At 39.8% G+C, this 18,833-nt stretch overlaps 1 protein-coding gene across 1 annotated transcript in view; it reads right to left on the reverse strand.

Annotated features, from left to right (window-relative positions):
* LOC134017416 (eIF5-mimic protein 2-A-like) overlaps positions 1–18,495 on the reverse strand; it is a 206,182-nt gene extending 187,687 nt beyond the window's left edge. The window contains exon 1 of the mRNA XM_062456985.1: positions 18,488–18,495. The gene's annotated coding sequence lies outside the window, so the exon portion shown is untranslated. The remainder of the gene's footprint in view (positions 1–18,487) is intronic.
* Between the last annotated feature and the right edge of the window lie 338 nt (positions 18,496–18,833).

Raw genomic sequence — 18,833 nt, forward strand, 5'->3', positions numbered from 1 at the left:
CTCAATGTAATAAAACACCTGGGAAAATCTGTGTTGATGAAGAGCTATCGTGTGAGATGTAAAAAACTGTCCTTGTAAACACAGCATACACCACTACACTGGCAAAACATTTCCATAGGGTTGTTCATTTATTTTGTGCTGTATGGATATTCCAGTCAGACAGTACATCATATGTATGTGTGAAAGAACGATGGGTGACAAAGCAATCAAAGCCTTAAAATGCCAACTGAATAGCAGGACCAGAGGATAGGCCTACTGAGACCAGCTCTACAAGGATCACATGACAACATTGTTTACAGGTCAGGTTGTGATGTATGTCTGTTATCTTTGTTGTGAAAGAACCTACAAGATCCTTATGCATACATATTTATAAACATATGTATATATATATATATACACTGTCAATCAAGTTCAAAACTAAAAAGTCTAAAATATTTTTTGGGAAAAAGATGTCTGCGTGAACTGAATACCCATATATGTAGTTTTCTGTATTGCACTGTTCAGTTTGGCATCAGGTCTGGCCTCATCCATCAGGTTTGGCCTGGTACATGGCAGAAATGCCTCCAGGATCTTCTTTTACTAAACCAGTAACATCTTGGACAAATAACTCCAATAGTATCTGAGCTTCGTTTCACTATTTGTCACAGATATTATTGTGATATTATTTTCCTCATGTCCTTACACCCTTTATATCGCTATCCAGCTGTTGTTGGACTCCTTCACTAATGCTCAGATACGTACCTTGGTTTTCCAAGACAGACAGATGGGAGACACATTCCCAGGCCGTACGTGAACCATCAGTGGGAGAGCAGGAGATGCCAGGGAGCAGACAGCCGTCAGACTCCAGTGGTGCATCCTAAATAACCTCCCTGTCAGCAAGGAGGACAGCAGGACAGCAGAGATGTCTGTCTGAGGCGGCTATCAGTTGCACCAGGAACTGGCAACACAGTATCATTCCTGTCAGGCAAGCGTTACTTAGAAAAGCTATAGAAAAGGGTTTCCTCTCAATGCTTTGGTGAATTGTATTTCTTAATTTTTGTTTAATGCATAGTTGTGTGTCATTAGGGCTTGCAGCCATGTCCACAGTGGGTCTTGCAGCTCATTCAAAATCCCCCAAACAATTGCTAATATCCAAATCACAATAGATTGCAAAGCCTACAAATCTTAATCTAGTACACAGCTATGACACTTGTTAGAACACTATCTATATTGGTCTGTACATCTCACATCACAAAACACTTTGTTTTTGCTTTGGTTCAGATAGGGTTTTGGTGGTCATTTGAATTTATTTTCTTTCGAGGCTTTTCACAAACCATAATTCACCACATACATGAAAACAAATTCCAGACACAGCTCATGTTAGTTTACCTTGCAGAATATTTACTGAAACAGATGGCGTGTGGTTAGGTGAGGCCCCAAAAGCGTGTGTGTGTTTTGTTCAGGCTATAAAGCTTGCATGTTGAAGAGTATCAGTGAAAAGGGCCTTTCTCTCTCTCTCATCAGCATGGAGCCAGGGGAGGCAGCAGCAACGGAGAGTTATGTGAGGAAGCTGGGGAGTAAATCTCTCAGACCTATACTCTCTTCCGGATCCGGCCATTCATTTCCATCACAGAGGGAAATGTGTGTGAGTGGCGGTGTATGTGTGTACCCAGCTAGAATCTGTGAAGTGAGGAATGAGACAATTCGCTTGGAGGAAGAAGAATAAAGTCCCATTATATATCACCAGCTGATAGAGATACGACACATGCTGGGCTCTTATAATCTAAAGTGTCATGAGCTGGGAGGCATGGGAAATGGGGGTGGGGGGGTGGGTCCTCACTGGAAAACAGCTGTGATTGAGGGACTTGCTTTGTGTAGACACAGGTTACTTTGTTGTGTTTCTTTTTGGGGGCGGGATTTAAATCACCTCAACTTCATACTGTATGCATTACAGTACACAACTGAAGGTCAATCAATAAAGTCACATTGAGGAGTTCAGTGTATAGTCAGTCAATATGTATGGTGAGGAGACAAGGTGATGCTGTCAACGTTGGCTTGTTGTAAGTACAAAGACAGCAAGATGAATGACACAGGTGTCTCTTTTAATAGGATAATGGTCAGTCAAGCCATAGGCGAGTCATCAAATTCGTCAAGGAGGTACATGAAACTTAATGGGAATGCCCATGTCCTTGTGTGTGTCCATGTTTGTTTGTGTGTCTGCATATCCTTTTTCATCAATCACGAGATGGACAAATGTATCATGGGATGAGGGTTAACATATGCCATTCTGATGCAGACACATAAGAATATTGTAGGCGGTGTAGCCGCAAAAGTAACCTTTGAGATTATTGATGCAGTGGCAAAGTTAAATAAGATTTTCAATTTCAAGATAAAAAAACATTTTGGCCTACTACTTTTTGTAAGATTAACCGTAATCCTAACCATGCAAGTCTAATGTTTTGGAAAATGACAAGACACAATGCCATTTAAATGACATATTCACCACGCCACATGCCATTATGTACCCATGCAAGACATTATGGATCAAGAGCATCAAGACCACAGTATCATAGCAACCATTGTAATTATCAGTCTCATCATGTTTTAATGGTTGTTTTCACAGCCTTGAAAACACTGAGTAGTCACTTTTGTACTTTTCTCTCTTCTTGTCTTCCCCTGGGGCCCTCTTCTAGTGATTCTGGATTCAGAGGAATCGGTCAAGACGCTCTCTAAGAGAATGTCTTAGTTCATTTAAAGTGTAGAAGCTACGGTTGGCATCATGTAAGGGAGAGAGGACTAGCAGAAGGAAGAGATACATGCTCAGTCTAAGGTGAAACCAGACAGATATTGTCTAAAAAGGCCTGGCACACTCAACTTACCCATCAGCTTCCTTAGAGAACATAAGTGATGTCCAATGTTACATCATTGAGCAATACATGCTGAATACTGCAAAAGCACTGAGTGGTATGTACTGTAGGACCAGGAAATGGTCTGAGTCAGTGTGAGCCACCACAGCACACTATGTCTGGTAAGTGAAAGCAAAAAAACTTTCAGAACTGTGAAACACACACAATTTTACTCTTTCTTTCTTTCTCTCTCTCTCTCTCTCTCTCTCTCTCTCTCTCTCTCTCTCTCTCTCTCTCTCTCTCTCTCTCTCTCTCTCTCTCTCTCTCTCTCTCTCTCTCTCTCTCTCTCTCTCTCTCTCTCTCTGTGTCTCTGTCTCTCTCTCTGTCTGTTCAATCCACAGTATTAGTTAGAAATAGACAGCACATTTAAGTAGCCTCATCAGTCTCCCCGATGGGAATCCATCTTCTTTTCTCTTTTTTGAGCGTGCTGCGTCTTATGCTTTTGACAAGTGACTGGGGACCATTCATCATTCATTTTAATTAAGCATACCTCTTTGGCTGAGCAGTGGCAGCTGCAAGAGTAGGAGACAGGAGTAGGAAATAAATTGTCACAAGAGAAAGGGGAGAGACCTGGCCAGTGGTGAGTGGAGAGACGGAGGGAGGGAGGGAGGAAAGGTGGGGCAGATACTCTGGCGCCTGGCAGGTCTGCCAGACAGGCTGGACCCCTGGTAATAAGCAACATGCCCCCCCTCCTCTTCACAGGGCTGACAGCCTGGATTTAGTCCATTACTTTAACAACATGAGTTCCTTTTCCATCCTCCTAGAGTCAGATGGAGGTTGTATGTCAAAAAGTCCCTGGTTGGAGGCAGGGGGGATCTCAAGATGGGATGGGATTTACTCTGATGAAACCACTGGGAACACCAGGATCACTCTTCTGACAGGTAGTTTAGAGAGATCTGGACATGAATCTGTCTTGATTGTGGGATGTGTTTTTATTCTTATCTCTATCCGAGTTTGTGAGATGTAAGTGGACAGGGTTGAGAGTGAATAAACTGTAAACGGCCTCTGCGTCACAGAAAAAGCGCAGTTCCATTATCAAACACGGATGCTATGTGTTCAACTGTATTGAGTGAGCATGCCTTTCTCCTGAGTACTAACACTCCACTGTGAAGTGCTTTCCCCTAGTAAGTGCTCAGCAGAGGTCTTAGTTGACCGTGTGTTTTCTCTGTAAGTGCTTTGTTTTTTTCCCATGGGGCTGCACCCCTGAACCGGGCAGCATAGTCTAACCTAAAAATGTGATTCATGACATCCTAACCTCAGTTGATCCTTTGACCTTGTATACAATATCTATAGTACTGTACACCATAGGCGCACACACACACACACACACACACACACACACACACAATGCAGCTAGACATTTAACCAGAGAAAATTGAATATGAATTTAAGCAACTTAATCATTGTACTACATTCAAAACCTGTTATCCAAATGTAATCGTTGATAGTTAATTCTGTATCACGGACAAAACGTCGGTAGCCTATGTTGCATGTTTTTCTTACTCAGGTGCTTAGATTTTTTGGGGCATTGTAATGTTAGCCGTGAAAACAGAGAGTCTGGATCCAGTGTGGCCTTCCAGTTATTGGAATTCCAGTCACGGAATCAAAACAGTAACAAACAAAAAAAGTCAATTCATAGCTGCTGTGAGGGCAATGGGTTGTCACAACACACAGGAACAACAGCAGTGGGGCGAAATAAAAGAATACCCAAGAACGGGAGAACCCCTGCAGTATTGATAATTAGAATGGACCCAAGAGTGCTTGAACCACCGTCACGCTACCAAATGAATGATGACCGTAATTACCCTCTCCGAAAATAAACAAAGCCAACACATATGGATTCACAATCCTCGAAGGCTGTCTACAAGGTTCCTCAAAGCAGCAGGAACTCGAAACGAAGTGGACATGCTTGTTTTAACCTGTGGCCCATGTGTCGCAACGGTGCGTCAACGTAAAACTCAGTTTAACAGAGGTACAGTTCAATGTAGCCTTGCATTGGGGTTCAGGTCAGTGCTGACTTGGTCAAATCAAAAATAGATGAACAAGGCAGCAGCAATGACTGGAGATCCTGGCTACACCAACCACCTGTGTTACTTCAATGCCTAACAGCACAACAAAACGTTGGGCTGTCGGCACAGCTGAATTTATGCATTGGCTGGAGCTCAAGTAATTTCCATAAAAACGAGAGGTAGATAATCCTCCTTATTCATTCATGACTCTGGAATATGAGATCCGTATTCTTCCAAACAGACCCAAATTGAGATTATGCTGTCCATAAATTGAATTACACACAACAGCACCTCTTCTGTGTCTCTCCTCTCATCTGGCCATTATGTTTCCTTCTTTCATGCAGACCGGATAATAATCACACGGCTCGCTGCAGGTGCACCGCAGGTCCTTATCAAATTTGCTCACTTCTCCAACGGGTCTGACATCAGGCTGTGCTGATTTCACGATGATCCCTGTAGTCTTGTGCATTACTGTGTTGGAGCCACCGAGATCAGTGTAATGAATCTGTTTTCATGAATATTCCTTGAGCCATTCACACGGAGAAAAGACGCAGAATTCATTAGAGTGATTGAATAGTATTAGGAAATGACCTTTTCCATTGACATGCATTCATTCGTTATCAGGCTAAGGTGTAATTGTCCACTGTTCTGCATCTGGGATGGTCTTAATGTGACAAATATATAATCTGCTGCTACGGGGGAGTTGTGTGCCAGAGTGTGAAATTAATACTGCTCTGTTCTCGTGAGTGAAATAAATAAAGTGAGTGAAGTAAATAAAGCAGAGGAAGGAGAAACCCACTTCTTGCTCACTACACAAACACACAAAAGGTTTTTAAAATGTAGTGTATTTATGATCTCTGCAGTTATATACACATGTGTAACTGCGCACACAAAAATATTTCACCACAATTACACCATCTTGCTCAAATAGATGAAGAGGGTTTGACTCTTGAAAGGTTGATTTATGACTGTGTTAAATGTCACGGTTAGTGAGTTAAATTAGAGACAAAAGGTGGACTTGATTAGTTTGGGTCTTGAATAGGGTACTGTGTATACCTGTACGGTATGGGTCTGATTAAACATAGCCATTTTCAAGTTATAATGCATAAAACAGCTCTGCATGGATAATTCAAATTCTCTTTTGTTTGTTTTTTTGTTTGCCACTATATTATTTGATCAGAGTTGAGAATTTAAAGAAGCCACAAAAATCCCCTTTGATAGTTCTCCTGAATTATTAATATTGCTTTATACATTGCAATAAAAAAAAGTCTTCCTAAGAAGTTTCATAGCATTCATAGCATTTTAGTCATTTAGCAGCATAGCATGTTTTTCTAGCTGCCAATGTGTTGGCAGAAGAAGATGGTTCCTGGTTTTCCTGACAATCAGTTGTAGGAGCAATGTGTCCTCCCTGTCCTGTCTCCTGTCCTGGGAATGCTGACTTACAGCAGAACCACACCTCTTTCTGAAGGGGAGCTGGAAACTAGGGAATCCCTCAGACTCGCTGGTATTTAGAGTAAAGTCCTGACACCCCTCTTCCTGTACCCTTCTGTCTGCCTGACACTTCTAGTCCATCACACCCTCCTTCCAGAACACCTGTATTCACTTTGATCTCAGCCTTCTAGCTTTGTCTTTAGCAGTGCAGTTTATATTACTATATTACTTATAATACAATAGAAAACAATCACATCATTCACTGTACCTGTGTCTGTATATCCATAACCCATTTAGTGATGATTTGTATTTATAGTTGTTGTCAGGTAAACAATAGGCACACAACCATGTCCTGTTTTTGATGGGCTCCACATTTTCCTCCTTTGGTGTACATTTTGTCCACGCTTTGAATACTGATGTTGGACCATTTTTTCTTCCCTCTTTGAACTTTAAGTGCATTCATTTGCATGCAAATTAACTTGCAAATTAATTGTTCATTTCTATTTTGGCATTCCACGAATCCTATGTTTTGTTCAAAATGATTTGATGCAGAACAATTTCAGTTAGTCCAGTAAATTTGAATGGGTACCTTTTTGTTTTTGAATTGTATTGAAATGAATATCCCTGTAGAATTAGCTTTGCATCTGAATTATTTACAACCTTATCAGAATCTCCTGGATTGGGTTTACTGTATACCATAATAGTTTGAAACAGAAATGAATCTATTAGTGTTGAAAAGCATTGTTTCAGCTGCATTAACCAAGGTCAGAGCCCAACATGAGGCGCTTAAGAAGTCACAAAATGGTTTGGGGCTCAAATTGTTCCACTGCATTTTAATTGACTGTAAATGGTTTTCTATAGAACTTTATGAGAGAACCTTTAGATTTGAAATTTTATTGATACATAATCATTTTAAAAGCACACATAAACCTACTGTACTTATTTTTGTAAAGATCAAGACATATTTGAGCCTCTGGGATCTCCCATTGTTTGAGTAATAATGTGTATGGTCTTCATTAAGTTCATAGTACTGCAAGCCGCAAATAAAAACAATGCTATAGTCAAACGTTTGTGTACAGTGTAAACAGGTCTGTGATTAAATGCGTCCTTGCAAGTGTTTACCCCATGACTGGCAGGTGAGGGGGCGTCTAGCCGATGCTGGTGAAGAGGCATGAGCATTATACCCCAGAAACAGCATGCTGGTCTGCAGCCACAGAACAGTGTGTTCTCTGAGTGTCAACCAGCACATCAAAACAACAACAACAACAACAGGGTACATGAACACTCTCTGCTAGAGAAGCACCTCATAGAGACAGACTTGATACTACCATTGTTTGCAGGGTTGGTGCTACTGAGACAAAAACACGTATTAGTGAGCCTCGTCTTGTTCCCCTGATTCACCACCAGACTGAGCCTTATTGATGCCAATCACACCTCTCATACATTGATATTCATGGCGATTTCTTGGCTTCATGTATGAATCAACATCTGAATTCACGTCATTGTCAAGGATTCTTGATAGAAGTATTCCATATGATGTTTTCCTCATCAAAAGCGCGAGCGCTTTTTATGGGCCTTTATTTGAGCGTTTATTTGAGTATAGAAATATTTAATATTTCTATACTAAAATAATATCGGTATTATAAGTATTATAACTATGATGATTTTTCAGTTGGCTATTTTTTGGTGCCCCCTCAGGAGTTGGTGCCCTACGCACAGCGCGTAGTGAGCGTTATGGGAGCGGCGGCACTGGCTACTACTAGACTACACAAACACTGTTTTTGACGTGATTTTAACATAACATTTTGATCGAACGAGTTGTAATAAAGTACTCACATTAAGGAAAGTTAGGACTGCGTTCATAACGTGATGTAACATTTTAGTTGACATTGTCCAGGGCCCCTTAGATGTCATGTGCCCCTGGGCAAGTGCCCAGTTGCCCTAATGGTTAATCCGGCCCTGCTCACATGAGACTGTGTTGCCGGTTGAGGGTTATTCTAGACCGGCATGGTCTCTCTCCCTTTGCCAGGGCCATGAGTATCACAAGTGGCAGGTCCCTCTTCTGGGCCCATTTTGGTGTCTCTGAACCCCTATCTGTCTCCAGCACGGCGTGGAGCCTCTTCTTCCTGCACAGGAGCCGGAGACCTGGGATGCTGCTCCAGTGAGCAGCTGGCTCCTTCTGTGAAATGGATCTTTTCTTTCACTAATGCTTCTCAGTAAAACGTGTTTGCCAATACGAGCTGTTTTTTAACAGTTCTTATCCCTGCGTCCAGGATGGCAGGCAATGGCCAAATTGATATGCAGTTATGATATCACAGGCAAATTGCATTTATTATCCCCTGCATGTACAACTGTGGAGGAGATACTATTTTTTACCCACTGACGTATCAAATTCCTTATGAAAGTACTATGGATTGATAACTTAGTTTTAAAGGTTCACTATTTCAATGTTATTATATTGAATATGCATCTGATAGTCACAATCTTTTTGAATTATTCTGAGATGAAAACTACACAGAACATTAAACACAACTCTGACCTTTTCATTAAATCAACACAGATCAGATGACAGGAATGAAATTAGATTTCCCTGCCTTGAACCCTTGGTTGTTGCTGTGGCTCTTGCCCTGAAACACTTGCTTTAACCACATATTGAAAAACATGGGAGCCCCTCATTGTGTCTCTGTGACAGCTATCATCTTTTCTCTGCTTTTCCCAGAGTGAGCTGCCAAGTCGTATACAAGCTCACTGTCAGAGGTGACCACTGAACAAAGAAACCAAAAGGTTAGGATTGTATACTGACAGGTCCTCAGTTTGGCAACAACTTTGGCACTTTTGAACGGTAATGAAAAATTGATTGCAGTAACAAAATAACAAAGTAACAAAATAATTTACAAAATTCTTGGGACTTAAATAAAATGTGTCTCTACAATTAAATATGCTGGCCACTGAAGTTACGTAAGAAAATAAAAGTAATAGTCTCATCAGAATGATTGAGGGAGATAAGGGATTCCGGCACTATCAAATGATGAGGCAGAGACAGCTTGCTAGCAGGTATAGTGCACCACAGTATCCAATGAATAACACATCTTTCATTACCTTGTTCACCCTATGACATGAACAGCAGAAAGGAGTGAGGTGAAACACTCGGTCTACAATTCCGATACGTTGGAACTGTTTCCTATCAGCGTCAACCATGAACCTGTCTTTTCCACTGACACTGGAGACTCAAACACTGTTTGAGTTGCAAACTCAACCGTTTTAAGAACTCATTTGTTCCAACTTCCATAAAATTTCTCAATGCTGCTTGAGGATGAAATCTATGTAATAATTTTTATAGTGCCTTTATTACGGTGATCTTTTAGCATGTATTATTATGAGGTGTATGTATGTGTTATGTTATGGGATATGTGCAATACTGTTATGTAACTGTTGATAATGTTTGGCTGAGGATGTATTGTTTGTTGTTATTGTGACTGTCAAGGCATTTATGACGCACCACAGAGACCAAGACAAATTTCCCTGAGCGGGACAATAAAGTTCATCGTATCGTATCGTACTGTGCCTTGGAGTATGGAGATGGACTGTAGTTACAGCAGACCCCTCTGGTCACTGCAGGGAACCATGCTCTACACTCAATAACGTGACAATAATACAATCCAATACATCCAATGCCCAATTGGTGTTTTACTAAAACATTATTTAGATTGGAATGGGGCTCAATTGTACTGTGGTGCGGAACACTGTTCCCTCAAGATGTACCGGAAACCCACTTATGAAATAAGTCGACCTAAGTGTTGCGCTATTAAAAAAGCATCAGTCCTAATTAGATGAGAAAGTAAAGTCTTTAGATGAGTCGATAACAGGGGGCTGCCTAATGTGATCTCAAGCAGATTGAAATGCATTCACTGCAAAGTCCCAGTGAGCGCTCAAATGGGATTGTGGCCACAACTTTCGACACATCAGCATTAGTTTAGAGTACCTTTTACAAAATGGCTGACCTGTGGAACAAGGTCAGCCATTTTCCTTTCTTTTTTTCTTCTTCTTTCTTTCATTTTCTTTTTTTAAATGTTCACGGTGGGACAAAGGTGGGGGGACAACAGTGACAGCACATAGTAAGAGTACAGAAGAAATCAGACATTACCAGAGTTTTTCACAAAGTGAATCATTCTTGGAAAAACAAATCTTCTGCATCATAAAACATCATTAACCATTTCAGTGCTTCATTTTCAAATGGGAAATGTGGATGGTCTGTTTTCCAGAGAACATACTGTATTGCAAGGCATGCAAACTCAAAATGACTATAGTGTGATGGAATCAGTTCAAATGTGAGGCCCAGCTCAAAGCACAATAAGTCTATAAAAGTGTTATTGAGTGTATTGATAAGAATTGTTGATAACGTGAGCATGTTTTATAATCTAAATCAACATGTTGAAATCTATCTATATTTTATATATTCACTGTAGCATCACACATTATGTGGCTCTGTGACATTTTCAGAACAAACTCACAGTCAGAGAAAAAACCCTCTCAGAAAAGTATTTTTAGTCTCTACAAGATTCATGGAACATTTAAAAATATTTTCTGGATGATAGAAGGGGATTTTGAGGTAAAGTTGACATTTGAGATGAAGCATTGCTTGACACAGTATATTTCTTTGAGAGGAAATGGACACTTATATTGAAAGGTATTTGATTGTTTTATCAGTTTGTTATGTCCAGAGAAGCATGACAGCACTTAAACAGTTGTTTCAAGAATGACTGTATGCTCTAAATGTACACTTTTTGTAATACTAACTGTGAGACGACAAGGTAACGTCTTTTAAGTGTGTCCATGAGAGAGAGAAAAACACAGAAAGAGAGAGAGATTGACTTGAAGGATCTGTATCTGCACATGAAGTGGTTTCATGCTGAAAAAATTGGAGGAGGTGGTTAAGGGAGAAATTCAAGCCATGCTGAGACTTAGTTCTCAACTTGTCCACCCACAGCTTTATATGTATATATATATGTTTTTTTTCTTCTTTTTTACTTCCCTCATTGGCTCCGTATTGGTTTAACGTATTGATTAAGCATTTAGCTGCAGAACAAGAGGTTGCCCCTGTATGTCACCAGATAAAAGTATATACTACATAAGTAAATTCTGCATTGCAAAATAGAAAACAATACATAATCAAAGCAAAAGAGGATAAGATTGATACTCACACTAAATCAATGTTTAGTCCAAAACACTACATGACAGATGTGAGGAAACAGTTAACAGCTGTGTTTGAGAATGTCATTACATTGAACAACTCCTCACCAAAAGGAGTATGGGGCAATATTTCTCTTCCCACATCACGGATGGCAAACTTCAATGCAAGACTGCCTCTTCTGCCAGGGGCCAATAATAAGTCTGTCAGCTTGATTTAAAGAGCCTGTGGCTGGATTATAAGAGACACCATCAGATTTATAATAATTCATAAATCTAAAGCAATAAAGTGTAAATAATTACCGATATGAGTGTAAACCTCTTTTCTCTTAGTATCAGAGCTCAGGGGAGGGAACCCAGTTTAATTGTGGAGGACTAGCTGGTCACACAATAGAGAGATTACCACTAACTTTAAGGCAGTGGACAGAGAAATGCCTGTTTTTTTGTGTGGAACATTTCCATTATAAATACACTCTGCCAGCTTGAGAACTGCAGACAACACTTCACATTAAGGTTATAATAACTACCATGTAACTACACAGCAATCCCCATAATAAGAACATTGTAATAACAGAACAATTGCTATATAGTTACAATTCATTACAGTTTAGTGGTACAAGTCATCACACAAAGGAAACTTGGTTTGGAGAAGATTGGATTTTATTTGGGCACCCTTCAGTTGTTTTGGCAACATTTACTGCCCCTTTACAACATCCACTTAACCCTTACACCTCTCACCTATATTGTGCCTTCTTACACTTTTGGAATTACTTATATGGCCTAACCCTAATCCTAGAACTTAATACCCTTACGTGACTATTCCTACAGTGTGCACCTTCAATGTTTTTACTGGAAGTATTGATGTGAACCCTAAATCTTACCTTAACCTATGTTTTAATGTCTAACCTTAAGCTACAGGTTCAGTAGCATGCCTGAATAAAGAAAGTTCCTCAGCATTTGTTTACGTTCAATGTCATCGTGAAAAGTGACAATGCATTAAAGATGTAGACATTTGTGAGACATATAAATTAATTTATAATCATACAGAATGTGCAAAGTAGTTCTGTTGAAATAAATACAAATATTTATCAATTAAAATAATTAAATGTACTGTGATTACACTAGTGAGACCGGTGAATGCAGTGACATAGTGGAGCCAGATCCTTGTGAGAGAGGAGATTGTTGTACGCATTATGACCTCACCACCAAGTTGTTTTCTTGTGTTTCAGTAACTGTCCAGATTTGCTCTTGTTAGGAACTGTCATTCTGTCTTCTCTCTCTTCCTGGCTCTGCTCGTCAAACCGTCCCTAGTATACTTGGAGCCCAGAATGATTTTCTATCCCGTCAAGAGAAAAATCTTGTCTCAGAAAAGTGTCTCACATTGTGAAAATTGCCTTTAATTTATAGCAATTTTCCATAATCACCAAGAGCTTTCTGGTGTGGTGTGCCTTTGTTAACTGGAGATTACTTTTTTTTTCACTTTCTGTAACCTTATAGATCCAAGCAAGATGAGTGAGTTTGTAGTGGCTGCCCAGCCCGTGTATTAATCCTCAAGTGAGTCATTACCAACAACGACGTGTGCAGTGTGACACAACCAGAGTTCATGAGAACTTGATTTGCCCAAGATCAGAACGTCTATGCACTTTAGGACTAGACAAGCCCTGGAGCACATAACCATTTTTTATTGTTTGGAATCATTGAAGTGGCACAGAGCCTTGCTGGGGCAAAATATTGCATCGTTATCTAGCATAAAGGGGTGGAGTTTGACCCCCATCTCCCTCCAAAAACAATGACAGGCACTTTGCTGCCCTTCATATTTGATGTCATTTTTCAGAAAGCATTGAGTTATCCAAGGTTGAACATTCGTACATAACAGGATTAAAAATGATGATGATTCATGACCTTTCACCCTATTAGCTAACGCTCAAGGTCACTGAAAAGGTTGCTGTATCAATGAGACAGCAAGGTGACATTCATCGATCTTGTGCAACCTATGGTGTGTATAGTTCTTTGTATATCCAAAACCACTTCAGAGAAATATGCAGACAGAGAATGCTGAATTGATAGAGCTCTACTGATCTTATGAGATTTGACAAAGCCAGCAACAACAACTTCTGAGTAGTGGGACTTGCATACAGAGTTCCAGAGGCAGTTTGTATGTAGTACAGCATCCATTGGGAAGATGTTATCTGAATTAATTTGTATGAAAGGATATGACAACTCTGAGGCAACTTCAACTCTGCTTGATCTTTTGTTTGTTTGTTTGTTTGAGGTCCAACTTTGTTCCCAGTAACCTTTGAAATACTGGTAGACTTTTTCACATATTTCATTAATTGTTATGTTCATTTTTGAGCCATATGAACAGTGTAATGTCCCAAATGTAGTGTGACAATTCATGTGAGAGGTTGAATTATCAATGTTTCTCAATCAAATCAGATTGGAACAAAACCATCAAATCTTATTCACAAGTTATTGATTCTTTTTTGGTTACAGACAGTAGGACTATCAACTGTGTTTCATTGTTGTTTTTCCAGCAATGCGATATACCGTATTGCCTGTGGAATAGATTTGAAAGTCATGTGTAATAGCACCAACTATGTTATTATGAATGCTACATTTCCTTCTCCGGTAATCACTGTAGAGAATAAACCATCTTGCACCCAGTTTTTTTGTTTATTTCATGCTCCAGTTGATTTTTAATTCTAGAGGTGCAATGGGATGCACTCATCAAGCAAACAGACAATTGCTACACATGCTGATGAGATTCCACAGTACAATGAGACAAAGAAAACAAACGAAAACATAATCTTCACTGTTGCTTTGTAAACAATGTCTCTACTGAATCGTTGTATCGACTTGTTTAATGGTGCAATACACACTGCAACCTTTTCCCCATGTTTTTAAGGAACATAATGTCGCTACGGTGACCTAAAGTTGAATAAATAATTAAAACACAAGGGTGACTTTTAAGTGCAAGACGTGCATGCGTGAGCTACAAATCTTCCTGAATTCGGCCATATTTGAGTTGAATATTTGGCATAGTTGTCCCTGTGCATTATTTCCTTTTGCATATAAACATTTATAAAGGATTAACAAGGCTATGTGTTAATTATTACAATGTGTAAATGTCAAAATGTTTATCAGCACTCTTGTGTCTCCTGATTTGATCTTCATCCCTGGGCTCTTGGTTAAAAGAGGCTCAAGTGAGGAAAGCATAGTGACAAAACTTCTTGCAAACATAGTACGCATGCACTCATATTAGCCCACCAGAACTATTTTTGCTTCTTAAAAGGAAGAGTATCCGTCAGTATTGAATGAGGAGTTAGTGGCAGTAGAGGTTTTATTGCTGTAGACATTGTTTTTTTTAGCATAATCATAATGTGTCTTACCAAGGACATTGGGATGTCTTCGTGTATTTTATTGTGCTTTTATTTGGGCAAAATTTCCCTCCAACAATGAATCAGCTTCTGGTGCTTCCTTTGGCTCTTGAGGAAACGGAGGGGGGAAAAAAACATGAAATGAAAGTATCTGAATAGAAGCAGAAATGTTAAGCAATGATTAGTAGCTGGCACAATTGAAGCAGTTTCTATTGGCTTCTGAATGTGGATTTGGAAATGTAAACAAGGCTGTGACAGAGAGTGCTAATCCCTCCCATCACATCCTGGCTCCATAAGTATGAATGGGTCAATGATTGACTGTGATTCAGGCTGTTCCGGCATGGGAGAGAATGAATAGATGCCAATCACATGTTGCCATTTTGTAAGCAGAGCTGCCCAGCTGTGAGTGTATGTAGTTAAAAGCCCAATTCAAATCAACTGCAGGACACAATTGCATGAAATCGCTTTAGAATGGAAGCACGTCATCGGCTGCTTTAGACTGCTTTAGACTTTACTGCTTTAGACTGCTTCTGAACTGGTTCACAGTACTGAACTACCATGTTAATGTTATTGTCAACTCTTTCTTTTTAAAACTTTTAGAAGTGCTTAAAAACGATGTCCAGTGATCATTGGAGAGAGGGGGTGGGGGAGTGTTCATTTTCAAGTCTTATCTGTTTTCAGTCTGTGTAAGGAGTCCACACTGGCAACCTGACAACATACAGTAACTGCAAGTTAACTCACTCTGAACGCTGATATCCTCTAACACTGTTAAGTGTGTTGCAACATAATGTCTGTCATGTGTGTCAATTAGTCTTCTACATAATCTAATTCTATCACATAGGATTTTACCTGACCCATTCTTCAAGGACTACAATTTGCCACTGTCCTTGCTCAGCACACTCTTTGGCTTTGACATTATGTTTTAGCTTTTCAGAAGAAGCCATCCCAATGTAATGGTATTCGGGAAGCGCAACCGGGGAAATATTTTATCTGCAGGGATTGTTGTGCCCTTGAGCATGCTCACGGCGATTCAACCTTTCAAACATTTTGTTTGAAGAGAATGTTTTGAAATGGTGGGCAGCGATCACTAAGCTTTGCTAATTGAAATACACCAACATGTATATATTTCAAACTATACCGCTTTTTTCACAAGGTAGACCAGTTACTGTAGCAGTCCTTCAGCCAGAGTCTATTCATTTTCACTTATGAAAGTCATTGATTTGAACCTGTGAATCAAATTAAATATGGCATTTAAAACAGTTTGTTGGCTCGTTGCACTTTACAGCGCAATAGAGAAACAGAAAAAAAACCTGATAAACTATCTTTAGAATTATCCTCTTCTCCAGCAAATGTTTGTTCTGGGGGGAGGAGGGGGGAGGAAAGATCACAGGGTCAGTGCTTCTGCTTCTTAGCCCAACACTCAGGAGCCAGCATCTTTCTCATGTTCGCCCTTGTGAGGGTAATGCTATTTTCTTCTCTCCTGCAGGCTCGTTTGTCCTTATCTTCGGTGGTCAGGTCGCAGTGCTGGTGCTGAGGTCTGTATCTCTTGGGAATGTTTTGAATGACCTGGTCAGTAAAGAGACTCTGAGACCATGGAGCATGACTTGACTAAGGGATGTTTGCCAGGTCCAGCACCCTTACCCTTGAACCCCCGACCTCTTCAACTAATTCCTTCCTCTTTTAGTTTACACTGTAGGAGCCCAGGCTGAGGACTGTGTAACACATTGTATGGAGTAGAGAGACAGCTGATTTTTATTTCCTGATGATCCAGATTAACAGTACTTTTATTGCACTTACATTGTGCGGTTTTTGGTCTGATTTACGGCACTGGATCTGAAGTTTACATACCAACAGCCTTATTCCTTTTGACCTTTTAAATCGTTTGCAACTTTGTAGGTGTCTTTTAGGAACCATTTCCAGTTGCAAGTTGTACTGTTCTTTGGCAGTAGAGATTAAATAGAGTGAAAACATCACCACATGCTTAACACCATTGCCAGGAATTTGACTAAATTTACCATTTCCTTTGCCATCCAAATGTCTTATATAAACCCACTAGCTAGAATGCTTGAGATATATTTTCATCCTGGCCTTCACTTTGACAAAAGGTTGCATTGGAATTCCAATAGGTTTTGCAAATAACACAAAAACATTTCAGGCATCAGTGCTGCATGAGATTGATGATGACTGCAATTGCCTTATGAATTAGGATTGTCTTGCTTTGCTGTCTGGGTGAGAGATGATTGGTCCAACTTCCCTGATAAAGAGTGTCCCTGACGACAACACAACAAAATCACCAAGATGACCATTTCAATTGCCCGGGCATCATTCCCTAAAATATTAGTAGTGACATAAACACAGAATACACTCACTATTCACTGCATTAAGCTGTTGCTGACAAAATGGCACAAACAGCAAAGAATGATAATAATTTTCTGGTCGCAGTATACAAAAAACACATTTGATGTATTGTGTCTTTTAACACTGGCATTGAAAATACCATAATAGATAAAATAATGATAATGATAAACATTTTTTTTTTCTCCCAATTCTAAATAACCCCCACTAATGTCTTCTGTTTGTCTGCTCAAGGTGACAAGTAGACCTGTAGCTGGGAAGCAAAGAGATAAAAAGATGAGGGGAAAGAACCCATGTCTCTTGAGACATGACTGAGAATTTAGTAAACGTTCAGATTTCAAAGCATTAACCAGCATCAATAATCCATTTATCAGCCTCAACTGGCTCCACAGTATCTACTTGGTATTGCAGACAAACACCATTTTAAATCCTCCTGTTTTGTCTGAATCATGCTGTTATTGTGTGACATTTACACAAATAATGCCGTTTGTTAAGTGTGTCACTTACATTTCACTTACATCTTTTGCTTGAGTAAGTCGATTTTCGTGGTGTTGCCGTCCATTCCTGAATTTGACCATTAAATGTAAAGCCTGACACTGTAAAATGTAACTTGTTTCAGTCTTACAGTTGAAGCAAAGGCCTTGGTTATGAGCTCATTTTCTCACCCTTTTGTCTCCTGTTACATTGCCTTGTCTGAAAACCCTCCATCCTTTCTTCTCTTACCATGCCATCTAAGTCCTTCCTGAAGCTACCCGAAATAGATGAACTAAAAAGAAGAAAGGGAAACTTTAGCTTTGGGACTGGAACATATCACATTACGAACATTTATTGCGCCATTTCTCTCCCATTCTCAGTAAGCACTGTAATTGGAAATAACCAAGTACAGCCTAGGGGGAATATACAGTATGGTAACAAAATATATGTGATTTCATAAAGGCATGAAGATGTTTCTCCACTCCCTGGTCATACAGTAAGACTTCATAATGAAGATAATTGTCTGTGTCAGGCTCGGCTCCAGAATGAATCAGATGGGGGGGCATTTGGTTTCCACAAGTGGGCATTTTATATATAGCTGTTATGGAAACGTATCACTAAAATAATGGGGGGGGGGGGGGGGGGCACAGCATTCCATTTGGGGGGATTTCAATGCCCCCCCTTGGAGCCGATCCTGGTCTGTCTACATTGGAAGGAAATCCTTCAGTTCTGACTAGAAAGCCTTTTCACCACACTCATCTTCAAACAGGAAATCCGATTTATGATGCAACCTGTCAAACTCTCAGTTTTAGGAATCATGCAAAGGCAGTCTGTTTCTTATGCATGTCTTTCTTTTTCTACAGTATGTAAAGTAATATATATACATTGTCCTTAATTTATTCACACTGAAAAACATGGAGTCACACTGCTTTCATTAAACTTTCATTCTTCATATGCACATCCAGCTCGGGGTGTCAAAGCTTCAAAAAACAAACATATTGACAGACAAGCCTCAAACTGACCAATGGGAAACTGTCTGACACCCATCATTGTGATCAAAAACTTTTTGAGTGACAGGAGTTAGTGAACACTGTTGTTTCGCCTTCTCAGGCTGG

Source organism: Osmerus eperlanus, chromosome 3 (genome assembly GCF_963692335.1).
Source record: "Osmerus eperlanus chromosome 3, fOsmEpe2.1, whole genome shotgun sequence".
In the NCBI taxonomy this organism is placed as follows: Eukaryota; Metazoa; Chordata; class Actinopteri; order Osmeriformes; family Osmeridae; genus Osmerus; species Osmerus eperlanus.